General features: G+C 42.5%; 1 protein-coding gene and 1 pseudogene across 3 annotated transcripts in view; both read left to right on the plus strand.

The window, feature by feature from the left end:
* Window positions 1-17,381, plus strand: part of ASIP (agouti signaling protein) — a 54,114-nt gene that overhangs the window by 19,387 nt on the left and 17,346 nt on the right. The gene's annotated exons all lie outside the window — the stretch shown is intronic.
* On the plus strand, window positions 10,836-16,067 carry LOC117069073 (annotated as a pseudogene). Its single transcript, XR_004431367.1, has 2 exons — window positions 10,836-10,925; window positions 14,279-16,067. The product of XR_004431367.1 is annotated as an actin-related protein 2/3 complex subunit 5-like (transcript).

Raw genomic sequence — 17,381 nt, forward strand, 5'->3', positions numbered from 1 at the left:
CAGTAGCTAATTTTTTTACTTGATTGATTTTTTTTTTTTTTTTGAGACAGAGTCTCACTCTGCCACCCAGGCTGGAGTGCAGTGGCGTGATCTCAACTCACTGCAACCTCCGCCTCCAAGAACTGCCTCTGTGTTTCCTCAATATTAAATAAATTCAAGCAATTCTCATGCCTCAGTCTCCCAAGTAGCTGGGACTACAGCCACGTGCCACCACACCCAGCTAATTTTTGTATTTTTTTTTTTTTTTTTTTTTTTGAGACGGAGTCTTGCTCTGCCGCCAGGCTGGAGTGCAGTGGCCGGCTCTCAGCTCACTGCAGCTCCGCCTCCGGTTCACGCCATTCTCCTGTCTCAGCCTCCCGAGTAGCTGGGACTACAGGCGCCCGCCTCGTCGCCCGGCTAGTTTTGTATTTTTTTTTTTTAGTAGAGACGGGTTTCACCGTATTAGCCAGGATGGTCTCGATCTCCTGACCTCGTGATCCGCCCGTCTCGGCCTCCCAAGTGCTGGGATTACAGGCTTGAGCCACCGCGCCCGCCTAATTTTTGTATTTTTAATAGAGACAGGTTTCACCATGTTGGCCAGGCTGGCCTTGAACTCCTGACCTCAGGTGATCTGCCCACATTGGGCTTCCAAACTGCTAGGATTACAGGTGGGAGCCACCAATCCCGGCCATTGCTTAATGTTTTAAATCTTCATCTTCTATTTTCCTGGGCTCCTAAATGACCTGGATACACTTTTATTCTCTTTTTTATGTATTTATGGATGTATGTATGTATTTATTTATTTTTCAGAGAAAGGATCTCCCTCTGTCACCCAGGCTGGAGTGCAGTAGTGTGATCATTGTTCACTGCAGCCTTGAACTCCTGGGCTCAAGTAATCCTCCCCCTCAGGTTCCCAAGTCGCTAGGATTACAGGCACACACCACTGTACCCAGCTAATTTTTAAATTTTTTGTAGAGGTGGGGTCTTGCTGTGTTGCCCAGGCTAGTCTCTAACTTCAAGTGAACCTCCCACCTCAACCTCCCAAAGTGCTGGGATTACAGGTCTGAACCACCATGCCTAGCCCCTTATTTTCTTGTAAGTTTTTATTGATATAAAGTACACTTACAGAAAAGTGTTCATATCGATGAATTTTAACTATGTGAACACACCCAGAAAACCAGAATCTAGATCTAGAAACAGAGCATTACCAGCACCCAGAAGCCTCCTCATTCCCTCTTCAAGTCCCTTTTTCTTACCAAAATTAGTCACTAACCTGACTTCTAACACCATAAATTAAGTTTTGTCTGTTTGGGGGCTTTATATGTGTGTGTAGGGGTTTTTATGCCTGGCTTCTTTCGCTTAATATTAGGTTTGTGAGATTCATTTATGTTTTATATGGTAATATTTTGTTTGTTCTCATTATTGTGTGGTATTACATGAATTAATACCACAATTTATTTATCCATTTGTTTGTCCACAATTTATCTACAATTTACATGGATAAATGCCACAATTTATTTATTCATTGTCTTATTGATGGACACATGGAGTGTTTGCAGTTGGGGGCTATTACTGAACAGAAGCACTAGGAACATTTGTGAATACTTTTGAGTGCGTTTCTATCTAGAAGTAGAATTGATGGATCATAGGACATGTGTGTTCTGCTTTTACAGATATTGTCAGTTTTCCAAAATGATTGTATCATTTTACACTCCCATCAGCAATGTCTGAGATTTGTTTTTTCTTACATCCTCATCAAGAGTTGCTATTGTCTGTCTTTTACAGTTAGCCATGTTGATGGGTGTGCTTCTTTATTTTAATTTCTATTCCTTGAAGAGTAATGAAGTTTAGCACCTTTTCAAATATTTATTGGCCTTTTGACTATCCTGTTTTGAGAAATAGCTGTCCGGATTTTGAACCGGTTTCTCTACGGGGTTGTCTGACATTTTTATTGACTTGTAAGCATTCTTTAAATGTAGATATGAGCCCTTTGTTGTGTACATGTTGCAAATACCATCTCCCAGAAGGCTATGTTGAGTCACATTGGAGCTTCAGGCAAAAGAAAAAACAAAAATACTGATTCCTGTCTTTATTTTAAATTTTGATATTTTGTTCAGCATGGATGTTTTTGCATTACATTTGATTTTTTAAATATTGCATCAAATTTTTATTTCTCCTGATTACTGAGTTTTTTTTGTCACCCCCTCAAAGAATTGTATCCAAGGCAAGAGCCTCACTTGCCTCCCCGCAGTCCTGGCCCATCTCATTCTGTATCTTGCATTTTCATGCTCTTTATATAGTGTTATTTGATGAAAAGAAGTTTCTAATCTAATGAAGTCCAAATGTTCAAGCTTTTCTTTTAAGATTAGTGCCTTTTCATTTGGATCTCATTTATACAGTTACAAAAATAAAGATTTGATTTTGGTCATTCTTCAGATGTTTGGCTCTGAATGACTTAAGCTGAAGTAACTGGCTCCTTTTTTAAAATGTTGTGCCATCATTTCACCTGATGAGCATTCTTGGAGCCTGCTAGATATTGTTAGGTCCTGAGGCTGTAAAGAGGTCTTCAACAGGATGTAAAGCAAACTTAATTGTAATTACCGTATTCAGCCCATTAAGAAATACAGTACTAAAGTTTTATCCCTAGTCTCTCAAATTGGCATCCCTCAAATTGGCATCTGGTAATGTACATTGGGAGGTAGACTGATAATCAAATGACAGTGCAACATCTTACCAAGAAGTAAATATGACCTGAGTGTCCTATAAATAATGTAAGAGCAGGTTTTGAAATTTGGAGAGCTGTTTTCTCATTTCATGTACACTTGCCCTAAATTGTAGTTTTTGAAGTTGCGTGCATTATTACATTAACAAGCATTTTGTGTATATGTAGTAGTTACTTTGGACTAAGAGAACTTGCTTTGGGGTGCAATTCAACAATAAACTGATTTTATTTGGGAGAAACAGGGAAGGGTGCACTTACTAGCAACCTAAGCATAATTTTTCAGCGTTTGCCCTTAAAGTTTAAATTAAGGTTTAAATTATAATTCAAAAATGTTAGACATTCTGTATCTTTTTGTTCAGCGTGGCTTTAATTTTCCCCCCTTATGGTTTGTTCTTTAATGCCTTTCACATTTGGACACATAGTTTATGCTTTTTAGATTTTGGTTGCTATCTTGCCAAAATAAATGTTAGCTGTGTTTCAAACTTGATTTTCTTTCTTTCTTTTTTGCCTCCAGAATGTCTTATTTAAAAAGAAAGCTAAAAGTATACTTCTAAGTCAGAGCCTCTATTTTGGTGTAAAAGTCTTACTTTTTTTTACTTTTTTACTTTTAATTTTTTACTTCACATTGAATATAGCCAGGCACCCAAGAAGTCTGATGGCCACCTGAGTGCAGGTGACAAGGACCTGACAGAGCCCATGCAGGGCTTTAGATTTGGACACACAAGAGTTGATAACTTCCTTGTGAACTCCTTGCCTGATCTAAACTCAATATGGATTCTGACTGTGTTTGAGTGATCATCTTCAAGGTTAAACCTGTTGGCAGTTACCCTTTTTCACAAAGTGCACAGTGGGAATCGAGAATCTGTAGGGTTAATTTTGGAGCAGTGGCTTATACCATTCACCTCTTTTTTTTTTTTTTTTTTTTGACTTATCTCACAGATAATGAGACCTTAATAACAAATAGGTGTAAAAAATTTTCACATTGAAATGATACAAACATTTGATGTAATAAAACTTTGTTGGCTTGATATTTCAAGGAACTGAAATCTAGCAGTCTTACTGGAGAGACAAGAATTGGTCTCCAGCTGCCTTTGATATATTCGGGTGTGAGTGGAGCCAGAGTCATATACCTGGAGGGAACGTGGTTTGTCACACCAAAGAGGATTTTTTTTCTTCAAACTAACATGTTGCCTAGGTTTCAAATTCTTTGCCACAAGGCCGATTTGCTTACATTAACTGGAGTTCTGTAGAAGATACTGGTGACCTAAGCTAAGTTGTACTCAACATACTCAGTGTCAAGCTAATGAGGTTCTGTTATAAAGCTTCTACTTTTAATCTGAGAGAAAACATGTTCAGGGCTTCTAGAACACTAAAAATTTTGGCTTAAACAGTGTTCAGTCTAGTGTCAAACTTCCCATGGAATTCAAATTCACATAATCTGAACTTTGTTCACAGGTTATCCTGATAGAGTAATTCTTCATTTTGTTCTATTGAGCTGTCTTAAGGATTTGTTTCAAACAGCTAAGTTACTTGATTAAAATAATGATAAAATTGTAAAAAAAAAAAAAAAGAAAGAAAAAGATTAGTGCCTTTTTAAAATCCCTTATAAGAAATTTTGTCTTACCCAGTCTTATTCTATCTTATATCTTCTAGACAGCAAGCACTGTCTGCTTGAACTTTCTGCAATAATGGAAATATTCTATATCTGCATTGTCCAAGATGTAGCCACTGAATGGCTATTGACTACTTGAAATAGCACTAGCCACATATGGCTATTGAACAACTGAAACAGTACATACGGTCTACGGCCATACCACCCTGAAATATTTTACAGATATTGTCAGTTTTCCAAAATGATTGTATCAATCTTTTCTGAAATAGTACATATGATGAAATGAATTTTAAATTTTATTTACTTTTAATTTAGATGAATTGTGGTGAATGGCAATGTAGTTCTGTTAATGTTGTTGCACCTGGAATTGATTTTCAGGTATGATGTGAGGTCAAGTTTCCCTTTTTTTAAATTCTGTATGGATATTCAATCAACCCAGCATCATGTACTGAAAACACTATTAATTTTCCACTTTATTAATCCATTGTCTATCTAATATGTGTGTGTTGTTCTGGAATCTCCATTCTTTTCCATTTGTCCATTAGTCTATCTTTCTGCCACTTGCAACCTGTTTCCATTTCCTGCAACTTTGCAATAAGTTTTGATATATGGTAGGATAAGTCCTTCATGTTTCTGGTCTTCCCCAAGATTGCCTTGGCTATTCTTGAACTTCTGTATTTCCACATAAACTTTATGATAACTTTATAAATTCCACCAAAAAAAAAAAAAAAACCCCGGTGGAATTTTTATTGGGATTACATTAAATCTGTACATCGATTAATATGAAAGTCTTTACAATACTAAATTTTCTGATCCATGAATATGGTATATCCCTTCACTAGTTGAAGTCTTATTAAAATTTTTTGATAATGTTTTAAAGTTTTCTATGTAGAAACCTGGCATAACATTCATTGGATTTATTCCTAATTATTATCTATTTATTTTATAAGTGGCATATATATGTATATTATATATATATATTTTGTTTTTGAGACACAATTTCACTCTGTTGCCCAGGCTAGAGTGCAGTGGCATGATTTTGGCACACTGCAATCTCTCCCTCCTGGGTTCAAGTGATTCTCGTGCCTCAGCCTCCCAACGAGCTGGGATTACAGGCACCTGCCACCATGTGTGGCTAATCTTTGCATTATTGTAGAGACAGGATTTTGCTATGTTGGCCAGGCTGGTCTTGAATGCCTAACTTCAAGTATTCTGCCCTCCTCGGCCTCCCAAAGTGCTGGGATTACAGGCATGAGCCAATGCACGCAGCCTTATAAGTGGCATATTTTAATTTTAATTTTAATTAATTAATTTATTTTTTGAGATGGAGTTTCACTCCTTTTGGCCCAGGCTGGAGTGCAATGGCACAGTCCTGCCTCACTGCATCCTCCGCCTCCTAGGTTCAAGCAGTTCTCCTGCCTCAGCCTCCCAAGTAGCTGGAATTACAGGCACACGCCACCATACCCGGCTAATTTTGTATTTTTAGTAGAGATGGGGTTTCACCATGTTGGCCAGGCTGGTCTCGAACTCCTGACCTCAGGTGATCCACCCGCCTTGACCTCAAAGTTCTGGGATTACAGATGTGAACCACCATGCCCGGCTATAGTGGCATGTTTTAATGCTCATTTTTAGTTGTTTGATACTGGCATATTGACATAATAATTAAAATTTTGTATTTACCTTGCATACAGCAACCCTACTCAATTAACTTAATAATTCTTTTTTTTTTTTTTTTTTTTTTTTTTTTGAGGCGGAGTCTCGCTCTGTCACCCGGACTGGAGTGCAGTGGCCAGATCTCAGCTCACTGCAAGCTCCGCCTCCCGGGTTTACGCCATTCTCCTGCCTCAGCCTCCCGAGTAGCTGGGACTACAGGCGCCCGCCACCTCGCCCGGCTAGTTTTTGTATTTTTAGTAGAGACGGGGTTTCACCGTGTTAGCCAGGATGGTCTCGATCTCCTGACCTCGTGATCCGCCCGTCTCGGCCTCCCAAAGTGCTGGGATTACAGGCTTGAGCCACCGCGCCCGGCCGAACTTAATAATTCTTATAGTTTATTTATAGATTCACAATCATGTAGTGGAGTGTGTAGTGATTTCTTTCAGATAGTTGTTTTTAAATTCTTTTTTTTTTTTTTTTTTTTTGAGATGGAGTTCTGCACTTGTTGCCCAGGCTGGAGTGCAGTGGCGCAATCTCGGCTCACCTCAACCTCCACCTCCTGGGTTCAAGCGATTCTCCTACCTCAACCTTCCGAGTAGCTGGGATTACAGGCACATGCCACCACACTGGCTAATTTTGTATTTTTAGTAAAGATGGGGTTTCTCCATGTTGGTTAGGCTGATCTTGAACTCCTGACCTCAGGTGATCCGCCCACCTTGGCCTCCCAAAGTTCTGGGATTACAGGCATGAGCCACTGCTCCTGGCCAGTTTTTTAACTTCTTTTTCTTGACTTATTGGACTGGGTAAAACCTTAAGAACAATGCTGAAATAAAAGTGAAAATAACAGGCATCCTTATCTTAGTTCTGATAGAAAGAAAGCACTCAATAATTTCAGTTAAATATGATCGTTACTGAAGTTTACTTTTTGTAGTTACTCTTTATCAGATTGAGGACTTTTTCTTCTAATTCTAATTTGATATAATTTTTATTTTTTTTTTTTTTTTTTTTTTTTTTTTTTTTTTTTTTTTTTTTTGAGACGGAGTCTTGCTCTGCCGCCAGGCTGGAGTGCAGTGGCCGGGTCTCAGCTCACTGCAAGCTCCGCCTCCTGGGTTTACGCCATTCTCCTGCCTCAGCCTCCCAAGCAGCTGGGATACAGGCGCCCGCCATGTCGCCCGGCTAGTTTTTTTGTATTTTTAGTAGAGACGGGGTTTCACCATGTTAGCCAGGATGGTCTCGATCTCTGACCTCGTGATCCGCCCGTCTCGGCCTCCCAAAGTGCTGGGATTACAGGCTTGAGCCACCGCGCCCGGCCTGATATAATTTTTAAACATTAACAGATAGTGAATTTCATAAAATGCATTTTTCTCATTAATTAAAATGAGCCTGTAATTTTTACACTTTATTCATTTTATTTATTTTCTTTTTTATGGATAGGTAATAGTTGTACAATTTATGTGGTATATGTGATACTTTGATATGAGCATACAATGTGTAATGATCAAATCAGGATAATTGGAATATCCATCACCTCAAGCATTTATTATTTATTTGTGTTGGGAACATTCCAAATCTACTCTTCTAGTTATTTTGAAAGGTACAATAAATTATACTTAATTGTACTCAACCTATTGTGCTACCAAGTACAAGTGTGTCTGGAATTGGTGGGTTCTTGGTGTCGCTGACTTCAGGAATGAAGCCGTGGACCCTCGCAGTGAGTGTTACAGTTCTTTTTTTTTTTTTTTTTCTTTTGAGACAGAGTCTCGCTCTGTCGCCCAGGCTGGAGTGCAGTGGCCAGATCTCAGCTCACTGCAAGCTCCGCCTCCCGGGTTTACGCCATTCTCCTGCCTCAGCCTCCCGAGTAGCTGGGACCACAGATGCCCGCCACCTCGCCCGGCTAGTTTTTTGTATTTTTTAGTAGAGACGGGGTTTCACCGGGTTAGCCAGGATGGTCTCGATCTGCCGACCTCATGATCCGCCCGTCTGGGCGTCCCAAAGTGCTGGGATTACAGGCTTGAGCCACGGCGCCCGGCCAAGTGTTACAGTTCTTAAAGATGGTGTGTCTGGAGTTTGTTCCTTCAGTTGTTCAGATGTGTCTGGAGTTTATTCCTTCTGGTGGGTTCGTAGTCTTGCTGACTTCAGGAGTGAAGCCACAGACCTTCGCAGTGAGTGTTACAGCTCTTAAAGGCGTCACGTCCAGAGTTGTTCATTCCTCCCGGTGGGTTCATGGTCTCGCTGGCTTCAGGAGTGAAGCTGCAGACCTTCGTGGTGAGTGTTACAGCTCATAGAGGCTGCACATCTGGAATTGTTCATTCCTCCCGGTGGGTTCGTGGTCTTGCTGGCTTCAGGAGTGAAGCTACAGACTTTCATCGTGAGTGTTATAACTCATAGAGGTAGTGGGGCCCCAAAGAGTGAGCAGCAGCAAGATTTATCATGAAGAGCAAAAGAACAAAGTTTCCACAGTGTGGAAAGGGACCTGAGCAGGTTGCCACTGCTGGCTTGGGTGGCCTGCTTTTATTCCCTTATCACCCCACCCACATCCTGCTGATTGGTCCATTTTAAAGAGTGCTGATTGGTCCGTTTTACCGAGTGCTGATTTGTGCGTTTACAATGGTTTAGCTACACACAAAAGTTCTCCAAGTCCCCATCCGATTAGCTAGACACAGAGCACTGATTGGTGCATTTACAAACCTTTAGCTAGACACAGAGTGCTGATTGGTGCATTTACAATCCTTTAGCTAGACAGAAAAGTTCTCCAAGTCCCCACCTGATTAGCTAGACACAGAGCACTGATTGATGCATTTACAATCCTTTAGCTAGACAGAAAAGTTCTCCAAGTCCCCACCCGACCCAGAAGGCCAGCCAGCTTCACCTCTCAATCCCCCTCTAAACAGGACACTCCAACTGCTGTTGGGAATTTGGCCAGTGACCACTCTAGCTACTTCCTGCTGGATAGGGGCAAAGAAGGGGCCCTGCAGTTGTATTGTCCTCCAGAGGGGAACTCTTTAGGCCAGTGGAAGGGCCAGAAGGTCAATCCAGGGGTCCTCGGTAGAAGTCGTTAGTTGAACTCATTTGGGGTTCCATTTGTAAGACGATCTGTAGCACGATGGCCTCAATTCCAGAGGAAACAAATTTGACAAGAAGGTTAAAGATACAGGGCCTGAAGGTGAGTAATAGCAAGATGGCTGCCACAGGACCTAGAAAGGGAAGAAGCCATGTTGTCTAACTCCAGAGGTTGGTATAAGAGTTTGAAAGGCGTTGTCTGATTTCAGAAGCCTTTTCCTGTAAATGCCAAGTGGCATCCTTTACTATCCTTGACTGGTTAGTGTAAAAACAACACTCTTCCCCTAAGAAGGTGCAAAGTCCTCCTTTCTCAGCAGTGAGAAGGTCTGGGCCTCAGTGGCTTTGGATAGTCACTGCTGCCAAAGAGTCTATTTGGGATTGTAGAGCAAGGATAGATTTCGTTATCTCTTGCAAACTGTCTGAGAAATCCTTTGAGAGTATGTAGTAGTAGGATAATGAAGTAGATAAACTGGCTATTCCAGTTCCTGTAGCAGTAGCCATTGAACTTAAAAATCGAATAATTCATCAGCCTGGGCAACATGGTAAAACCCCATCTCTACCAAAAATACAAAAAAAAAAAAAAAAAATTAGCCAGGCATGGTGGCACATCCCTGTCGACCCAGCTACTAGGGAGGCTGAGGTGGGAGGATTGCTTGAACCCTGAAGGCAGAGGTTACAGTGAGCTGAGATGGCACCACTGCACTCCAGCCTGAGTGACAGAGCGAGACCCTGTCTCAAAAAAAAAAAAAAAAAAGAGCCACCCTGTAAAGCAGGAAATTCAAGGAGACTGCCAGAGGGAAAAAAAAGGCTGCAGAGTCTGGAGAAGAAAGGGCACTCCTGCCTGCTACACAGAACCACTTTAGAGAGGGGGGCCCAGCAGGAGCCACACAGAGGTGAGTGTGGAGCTCTCTAGGAGCTGCAGACTGAAATCAGGGGTCTGAGGAAATTAGAAAGGCCCGAGACCCCATACGTGGAGCCACTCTCTTCTGCATACCCAAGGCATTTGTTTCACTTGTGCCTCAACTCTAGCACTTCTCCCTCCTCCTTTTGTTAGTTACTTGTCTCTCTTCCCTGAAGCACTGAAAGCCATTTAAAGGTAGGGCATCCGTTCTTCACATCTATCGAACATACAGTAACTTGATTCAGTTGACAGAAACATTTCCTGAGGCCTTATTTTGCACTGAGCACAATGTTAGGCCCTGGGTTGGTGTGGCCTGGGGGTGGGGTAGTGGGTATGGAGATGAATAAGGCACAGGTTCTGCCCTTGATGAATCCTCAGTCTAGAAGAGGCAGACAAATGAACAAATAATTACGATAGAATGTGTTCAGAGAAGAGAGATTAACTCCCCTGGAAGGGAGAGCCGTCAGATAAGACTTTTGAATAGCATTCAAAACATATTTGTTAGCCAGGCTCAGTGGCTCATGCCTGTAATCCCAACAGTGTGGGAGGCAGAGGCAGGAGGATCACTTGAGGTCAGGAGTTCAAGACCAGCCTGGGCAACATAGCAAGACCCCCCCCCCATATCTACAAAATATTTTAAAATTAGCCAGTCGTGGTGGTGTGTGCATGTAGTCCCAGCTACTCGGGAGGCTGAGGTGGAAGGATCACTTAAGCCTAGGAGGCTGAGATCACAGTGAGCTATGATTGTGCCACTGCACTACTGCCTGGACAGCAGAGCAAGACCCTGTCTCTAAAAAATTAAAATATAAATAAAAGTAAACGTGATGATTGATTGGCTATTCTAGGACAACACTAAGTAAATGAAACATATTGCCACCCTCAAGCTACCCCAGAAATTATGTCTGATCATGGACATTACTGATAAACCTGAGTGGACTTTACTGAAAGTCCCTCAGCTAGCCTCATATGCTCACCCCAGCCAGGCTCTTGCCGCAGCTGTAACATAACCCAGGTGGGTGGAAGATGTAGGGGGAAGCAGGGTCCCCCTGCAGCTGCTGAACATCTGGTGTGCAGAATTGAGGTAACTAATAATGACAGGTGGTTCTCCCCTGGGCCCTGACCCTCAGAATTTGGGACAGCTAGTTTGGCTAAGAAACTAAACCCCAACAAAATGGTGTATTGCCTTTCCCAAGTTTTAGCATTTCAGAAACAGTGGCCGATGAACCAGAAGGGTAATAGAGTTTGAGAGTATCCCAGGGCAAAAAGGGGCCTCAGGTGAAAGAAGATACACGACAAGCAAGCTGTATGTTTTGGTGACAGAGCAGTAGTTGTTGAGAGCAAACTCCACCCTGAATTTGAACTATGAAAGGGAAGGAGAGTCCTACAAATTCCTCAACATCGTTGTCACAAACTGTATATGACTCTCCATCCAGCTTCTTTAAATCTTTTCAGGCTATGTCAGGTAGCATCCGGTATTTTATTTCTATAATATCATCCTTTGTTTTTGTTTTTATTTTTATTTTTAAGACAGGGACTTGCTCTGTTGCCCAGGCTGGAGTGCAGTGGCACAATCATGGCTCGCTGCAACCTCAACCTCCTGAGCTCAGGCAATTCTCCCACATCAGCCTCCTGAGTAACTGGGACCACAGGCGTGCGCCACCACGACTGACTAATTTTTAAATAATTTGTAGGGACGAGGTCTCCCTGTGTCGCCCAGGCTGGTCTCAAACTGCTGGACTCAAGCGATCCTCCCACCTTGGCCTCCCAAAGTGCTGGGAGTACGGGTGTGAGCCACTGCACTTGGCCATCCTTTGTTTGTTTGCTTTTTTAATTACAAAGTAATAAAAAAGTAAATAAGACACGCTTATTTTTAAAAATTCAAATACAGAAGTACATAAAGGAAAACATGCATGTTTCTACTTCACTCTCCATCCTCAATCCCACTCCTAAGGAGCAATCATCACTTAAATGTTTATCCTTCCAGACTTTTTTCTCTGCATATGCAAACATGTACATATTTGAATATGTTTTGATATTTACAGGATCATATTTTTTATAATTTTTTTTTTTTTTGAGATAGAGTCTCACTCTGTTGCCCAGGCTGGAATGCAATGGCACAGTCTCGGCTCACTACAACCTCCACCTCCCGGGTTCAAGTGATTCTCCTGCCTCAGCCTCCTGAGTAGCTGGAATTACAGGTGCTCACCACCATGCTCGGCTAATTTTTGTATTTTAGTAGAGACGGAGTTTCAGCGTGTTAGCCAGGCTGGTCTCGAACTCCTGACCTCGTGATCCACCCGCCTCGGCCTCCCAAAGTGCTGGGATTATAGGCCTGAGCCACCATGCCCAGCCACTTTTTATAATCTTTAATTTGTTTCGGTATTACATTTTTTTTTTTTTTTTTTTTTTTTTTTTTTTTGAGACGGAGTCTTGCTCTGCCGCCCAGGCTGGAGTGCAGTGGCCGGGTCTCAGCTCACTGCAAGCTCCGCCTCCTGGGTTTACGCCATTCTCCTGCCTCAGCCTCTCAAGCAGCTGGGACTACAGGCGCCCGCCATGTCGCCCGGCTAGTTTTTTTTTTTGTATTTTTTAGTAGAGACGGGGTTTCACCATGTTAGCCAGGATGGTCTCGATCTCCTGACCTCGTGATCCGCCCGTCTCGGCCTCCCAAAGTGCTGGGATTACAGGCTTGAGCCACCGCGCCCGGCCGGGTATTACATTTTAAAAATATACTCTGAACCAGTACCAGTCTAGAATGATGTGCCCCTTTCAACAAGACACTTTCGCCACTGTAGAACTACACTACTACTACCTAAACTGAAAGAAATCAACAACCTCCCCTGCCCTTATGTATCTGTGATTGTGGATGAGCCACATGCAGGTTATAGGAATATCATATACAAACAGTCTGAGGTTTTTCAGGGCCAGAGAAGCCATTATGGACCCAGAGAAAGCTATGGACCGTCTCCCTGAAAAATCACATATGCACAATGTTTCACAGACAATTTCGAGGTCAAGAATTCCCTCTTGCTATCATTTCCCTTTCTTCCCAAGTATATGCTTTGTTTCAAAAGCCTGATCAAAGGAAAGCCTGCCTTCATCTGCACTAACCTGAATGAGCCTGCGGAAGTCTGCAGCTGCTCCTCCATGCTGGGGTCCAGCTGATACTGTTTGATTTCTGTTCACTTTCCTTCATAGGGATGAACCTCACCCAGACTCCCCAGGTCTCTGGCCACTGGTGCTTGGCAGGGCTGGTGGAAGCCACTATTATGACTAACTGAGCCTAGTCACTTCCCCTCCAATGCCAGCTTGCTGGCTACCCAGACACTCTGGCTGCCTTAACTAGTGTCACTAGCAAAGCCCAGGGCAGGCTGTCAAAGTTGTGCCTCATGAACACCTAGTGTGGTCAGCAACTGACACTATTCACTGTCTTCAAGAAGGCTGCTTAAACAAACAAACAAAAAATACTAAAACAATGTTAAAATAAAAATTAAAAGGGAAGCCAGGCGCAGTGGTGCCCCTATAGTCCCAGCTACTTGAGTGGCTGAAGCAGGAGGATTACCTAAGGCCAGGAGTTTCAGGCCAGCCTGGGCAACACAGTGAGTCCACATCTCAAAAAAGTTAAAAAGGCCGAGTGCAGTGGCTCATGCCTGTAATCCCAGCACTTTGAGAGGCTGGGGCGGGTGGATCACCTGAGATCAGGAGTTTGAGACCAGCCTGGCCAACATGGTGAAACCCAATCTCTACTAAAAGTACAAAATGAGATGGGTGTGGTGGTGGTGCATGCCTGTAATCCCAGCTCCTCAGGAGGCTGAGGTGGGAGAATCGCTTGAACCCAGGAGGTGGAGGCGCCTTTGCCTCTTCTTCCGTTCTCATCTCTCGCTACACCTCCGTCCCAATAGGTACTTAGTCATGCCACATGACTGGGAGACTGTAGTCCTTTCCTTTGCTGTGGGGAACAAGGCCTTAACCCTGAAGGATTAAGATACAATGCTATCCCCAGTGCTGTCGCTATGGGGATTCCCTCAGTGCATACTCAGGACGCTGAGTGTACCCTACTCAGGGATGATCTCGACACTGTTGTCTCCTATATTCCCTCAAGCAGAGATCTTACATATTAACATACATGTGTGCACACACATCAACAAGACTCCTGGGTTACATCAACCAATTGCACTGCACCCGTACAAACCCTCATTGCTGTTACCACTCATGAGGGACACACTCACTGCTATTAATACAATTGCAGCCCCAGAGCGGAAGAGGGAAGTGAATCAGGCGCCGGGCAGTGGGCTGCTGAGCTCGGCTTGCTGAGGTAGAGGCAGCGCCAAGAAGAGGCCTTTGCCGCTGGTAGGGATTGGGATGTCGAAGAACAGTGTCGTCGGCCCGGTTCCGGAAGGTGGACGTGGATGAATATGACGAGAACAAGTTCGTGGACGAAGAAGATGGGGGCGACGGCCAAGCCGGGCCCGACCAGGGCGAGGTGGACTCCTGCCTGCGGCAAGGAAACATGACAGCTGCCCTACAGGCAGCTCTGAAGTACCTCCCTATCAACACCAAGAGTCAGGCAGTGAAGGACCGGGCGGGCAGGCAGCATTGTCTTGAAGGTGCTCATCTCTTTTGAAGATGATATTGAAAAGGCAGTTCAATCTCTGGACAAGAATGGTGTGGATCTCCTAATGAAGTGTATTTATAAGGGATTTGAGAGTCCCTCTGACAATAGCAGTGCTGTGTTACTGCAATGGCACGCAAAGGCACTTGCTGCTGGAGGAGTAGGGTCCATGGTTCGTGTCTTGACTGCAAGAAAAACCGTGTAGTCTGGCAGGAAGTGGAAATCTGCCGCGGGAGTGGGAATTGCTGGTACAAAGACCAAAACAACCAAATGCCACCGCTGCCCTGTGGGTAGCATCTGTTTCTCTCAGCTTTGCCTTCTTGCTTTTTCGTATCTGTAAAGAAGAAAATTACATATCAGTTTTCCTTTAATGAAAATTGGGATAATATAGAAGAAATTGTGTTAAAATATAAATGTTTCATCCTTTCAAAACCGTTTCAGTGATGTTTATACCAGTCTGTACATAGTATAATTTACATTCAAGTTTAATTGTGCAATTTTTAACCCCTATTGGCTGGTTTTTTGTTTTGTTTTGTGTTATTTTTACCTAATACTGAGAGATTTGGTCAAAATTTGAGGCCAGTTTCCTAGCTCACTGCTAGTCGGGAAATGATATTTATAAAAAATATGAGAGACTAGCAGCTATTAACATTGCAAAACTGGACCATATTTCCCTTATTTAAGCAAAATATGTTTTTGGAATAAGTGGTGGGTGAATACCACTACCGAGTTCTAGCTTTGTTTCTGCTTGCCTCCTGATTATCTGTACTGTGGGTTTAAGTGTGCTACTTTCTCTCAGCATCCAATAATCATGGCCTCTCAATTTATTTGTGGTCACCCAGGGTTCAAAGGAAGAAGTCTTGCTCTATACAAATGTATCCATAAAATATCAGAGCTTGTTGGGCATGAACATCAAACTTGTGTTCTAATAATATGGCTCTGTTTGGAAAAAACTGTAAATCAGAAAATGATTTGCAGAAAGGAAGAAAAACTATGGTATAATTCAAACTCTGGGCAGCCTCTGAATGAAATGCTACTTTCTTTAGAAATATAATAGCTGCCTTAGACATTATGAGGCATACAACTAGTATTTAAGATACTATTTAATATGCCCCATAAATGTCTTCAGTGTTCTTCAGGGTCATTGGGATCTCAGAAGATTTGGTTCAGATCCAAACAAATACACATTCTGTGTTTTAGCTCAGTGTTTTTTTAAAAAAGAAACTGCCACACAGCAAAGAATTGTTTACTTTGTTGGACAAACCAAATCAGTTCTCAAAAAATGACCGGTGCTTATAAAAAGTTATGAATATCCAGTAGTTCCAAAACAAACCATCTGACCAAGGAGGAAGTCAGCTTGTGATTAGTATTTACATTGGACACCAGTTTTATAATCACTGACTTATGTGCAAACTGGTGCAGAAATTCTATAAACTCTTTGCTGATTTCGATACCTGCTTTTTGTTTCATTTTGTTTTGTTTTGTAAAAATGATAAAACTTCAGAAAATAAAATGTCAGTGTTGAAAAATTAAAAAAAAAAAATACAATTACAGTGGGCTTGTACAAACTTTCCATGACTTTCCATGCCCTCTTTTCCAGGCTTAGTCAGATTCAGTCACACTTATGCATTTGTAAATTCTTCAGCTCTTAAGGAAGTATAATAAGTGGCCCTTATAAAATCTTTCTCTGTGTAACTATTTAAGCTGCCCAGTGGCACAGTGATGGGGAGGCAAAAATCGGAAATGAGGAATTTGCTATGTTCTGAATGTTTATGCCCTCTCAGATTCGGATGTTGAAATCCTCACTGCCAAGGTGATAGTGTAAGGAGGTGGGGCCTTTTGGAGGTGACTAGGTCATGGTGGCAGAGCCCTCATGAATGAGACTAGTGCCTTTATAAAAGAAGCCCAAGGGAAACCCCTTCCACCTTGTGAGATTAGAGAGATGATGACTGACTATGAAGAAATAGGCCCTCACTAGATATTGAATCTGCCTGCACCTTGATCTTAGACTTCCCAGCCTCCAGAACTGTAAGAAATAAATTTCTGTTGTTTAGAAACCACCCAGTCTATGATATTTTGTTATAGTCACCTAAATAGACTAAGACAGGATTCATAGAATTTAAGGATAGCAGGTAGATTCTTTCTTTCATTTCACAAATTTTTGTCAAGTTGCTACTCTGTGCCTCATACTCTATACTAAGTCATATAGTCCTATCCTCTTATGAAGGGGGCCTGCCCCTCCACACCTGTGGGTATTTCTCATCAGGTGGGACAAGAGACTGAGAAAAGAAATAAGACACAGAGACAAAGTATAGAGAAAGAACAGTGGGCCCAGGGGACCGGCACTCAGTATATGGAGGACACGCACTGGTGCCAGTCTCTGAGTTCCCTCAGTATTTATTGATTATTATTTTTACTATTTTAGTGAGGGGAGTATAGCAGGGCAACAGGTGGGGAGAAGGTCAGCAGGGAAACATGTGAGCAAAGGAATCTGTATCATGAATAAGTTCAAGGAAAGGTACCATGCCCAGATGTGTATGTAGGCTAGATTTATGTTTTTCTTTACCCAACCATCTCAGTGTAGCACAGAGCAACAGAGCAGTATTGTTGTCAGTATATCTTGTCTCTAGCCACAGGGCAGTTTTCTCCTATCTTAGAATAGAATGAATGAGAATGATCAGCTTTACACCGAGACATTCCATTTCCAGGGAGGAGCAGGAGACAGAAACCTTCCTCTTATCTCAACTGCAAAGAGGCCTCCCTCTTTCCCATACTCCTCCTCAGCACAGACCCTTTACAGGTGTCAGGCTGGGGGATGTAAGGTCTTTCCTTTCCCATGAGGCCA

This window comes from Trachypithecus francoisi, unplaced genomic scaffold (assembly GCF_009764315.1).
Source record: "Trachypithecus francoisi isolate TF-2019V2 unplaced genomic scaffold, Tfra_2.0 Lachesis_group21, whole genome shotgun sequence".
Lineage (NCBI taxonomy): Eukaryota > Metazoa > Chordata > Mammalia > Primates > Cercopithecidae > Trachypithecus > Trachypithecus francoisi.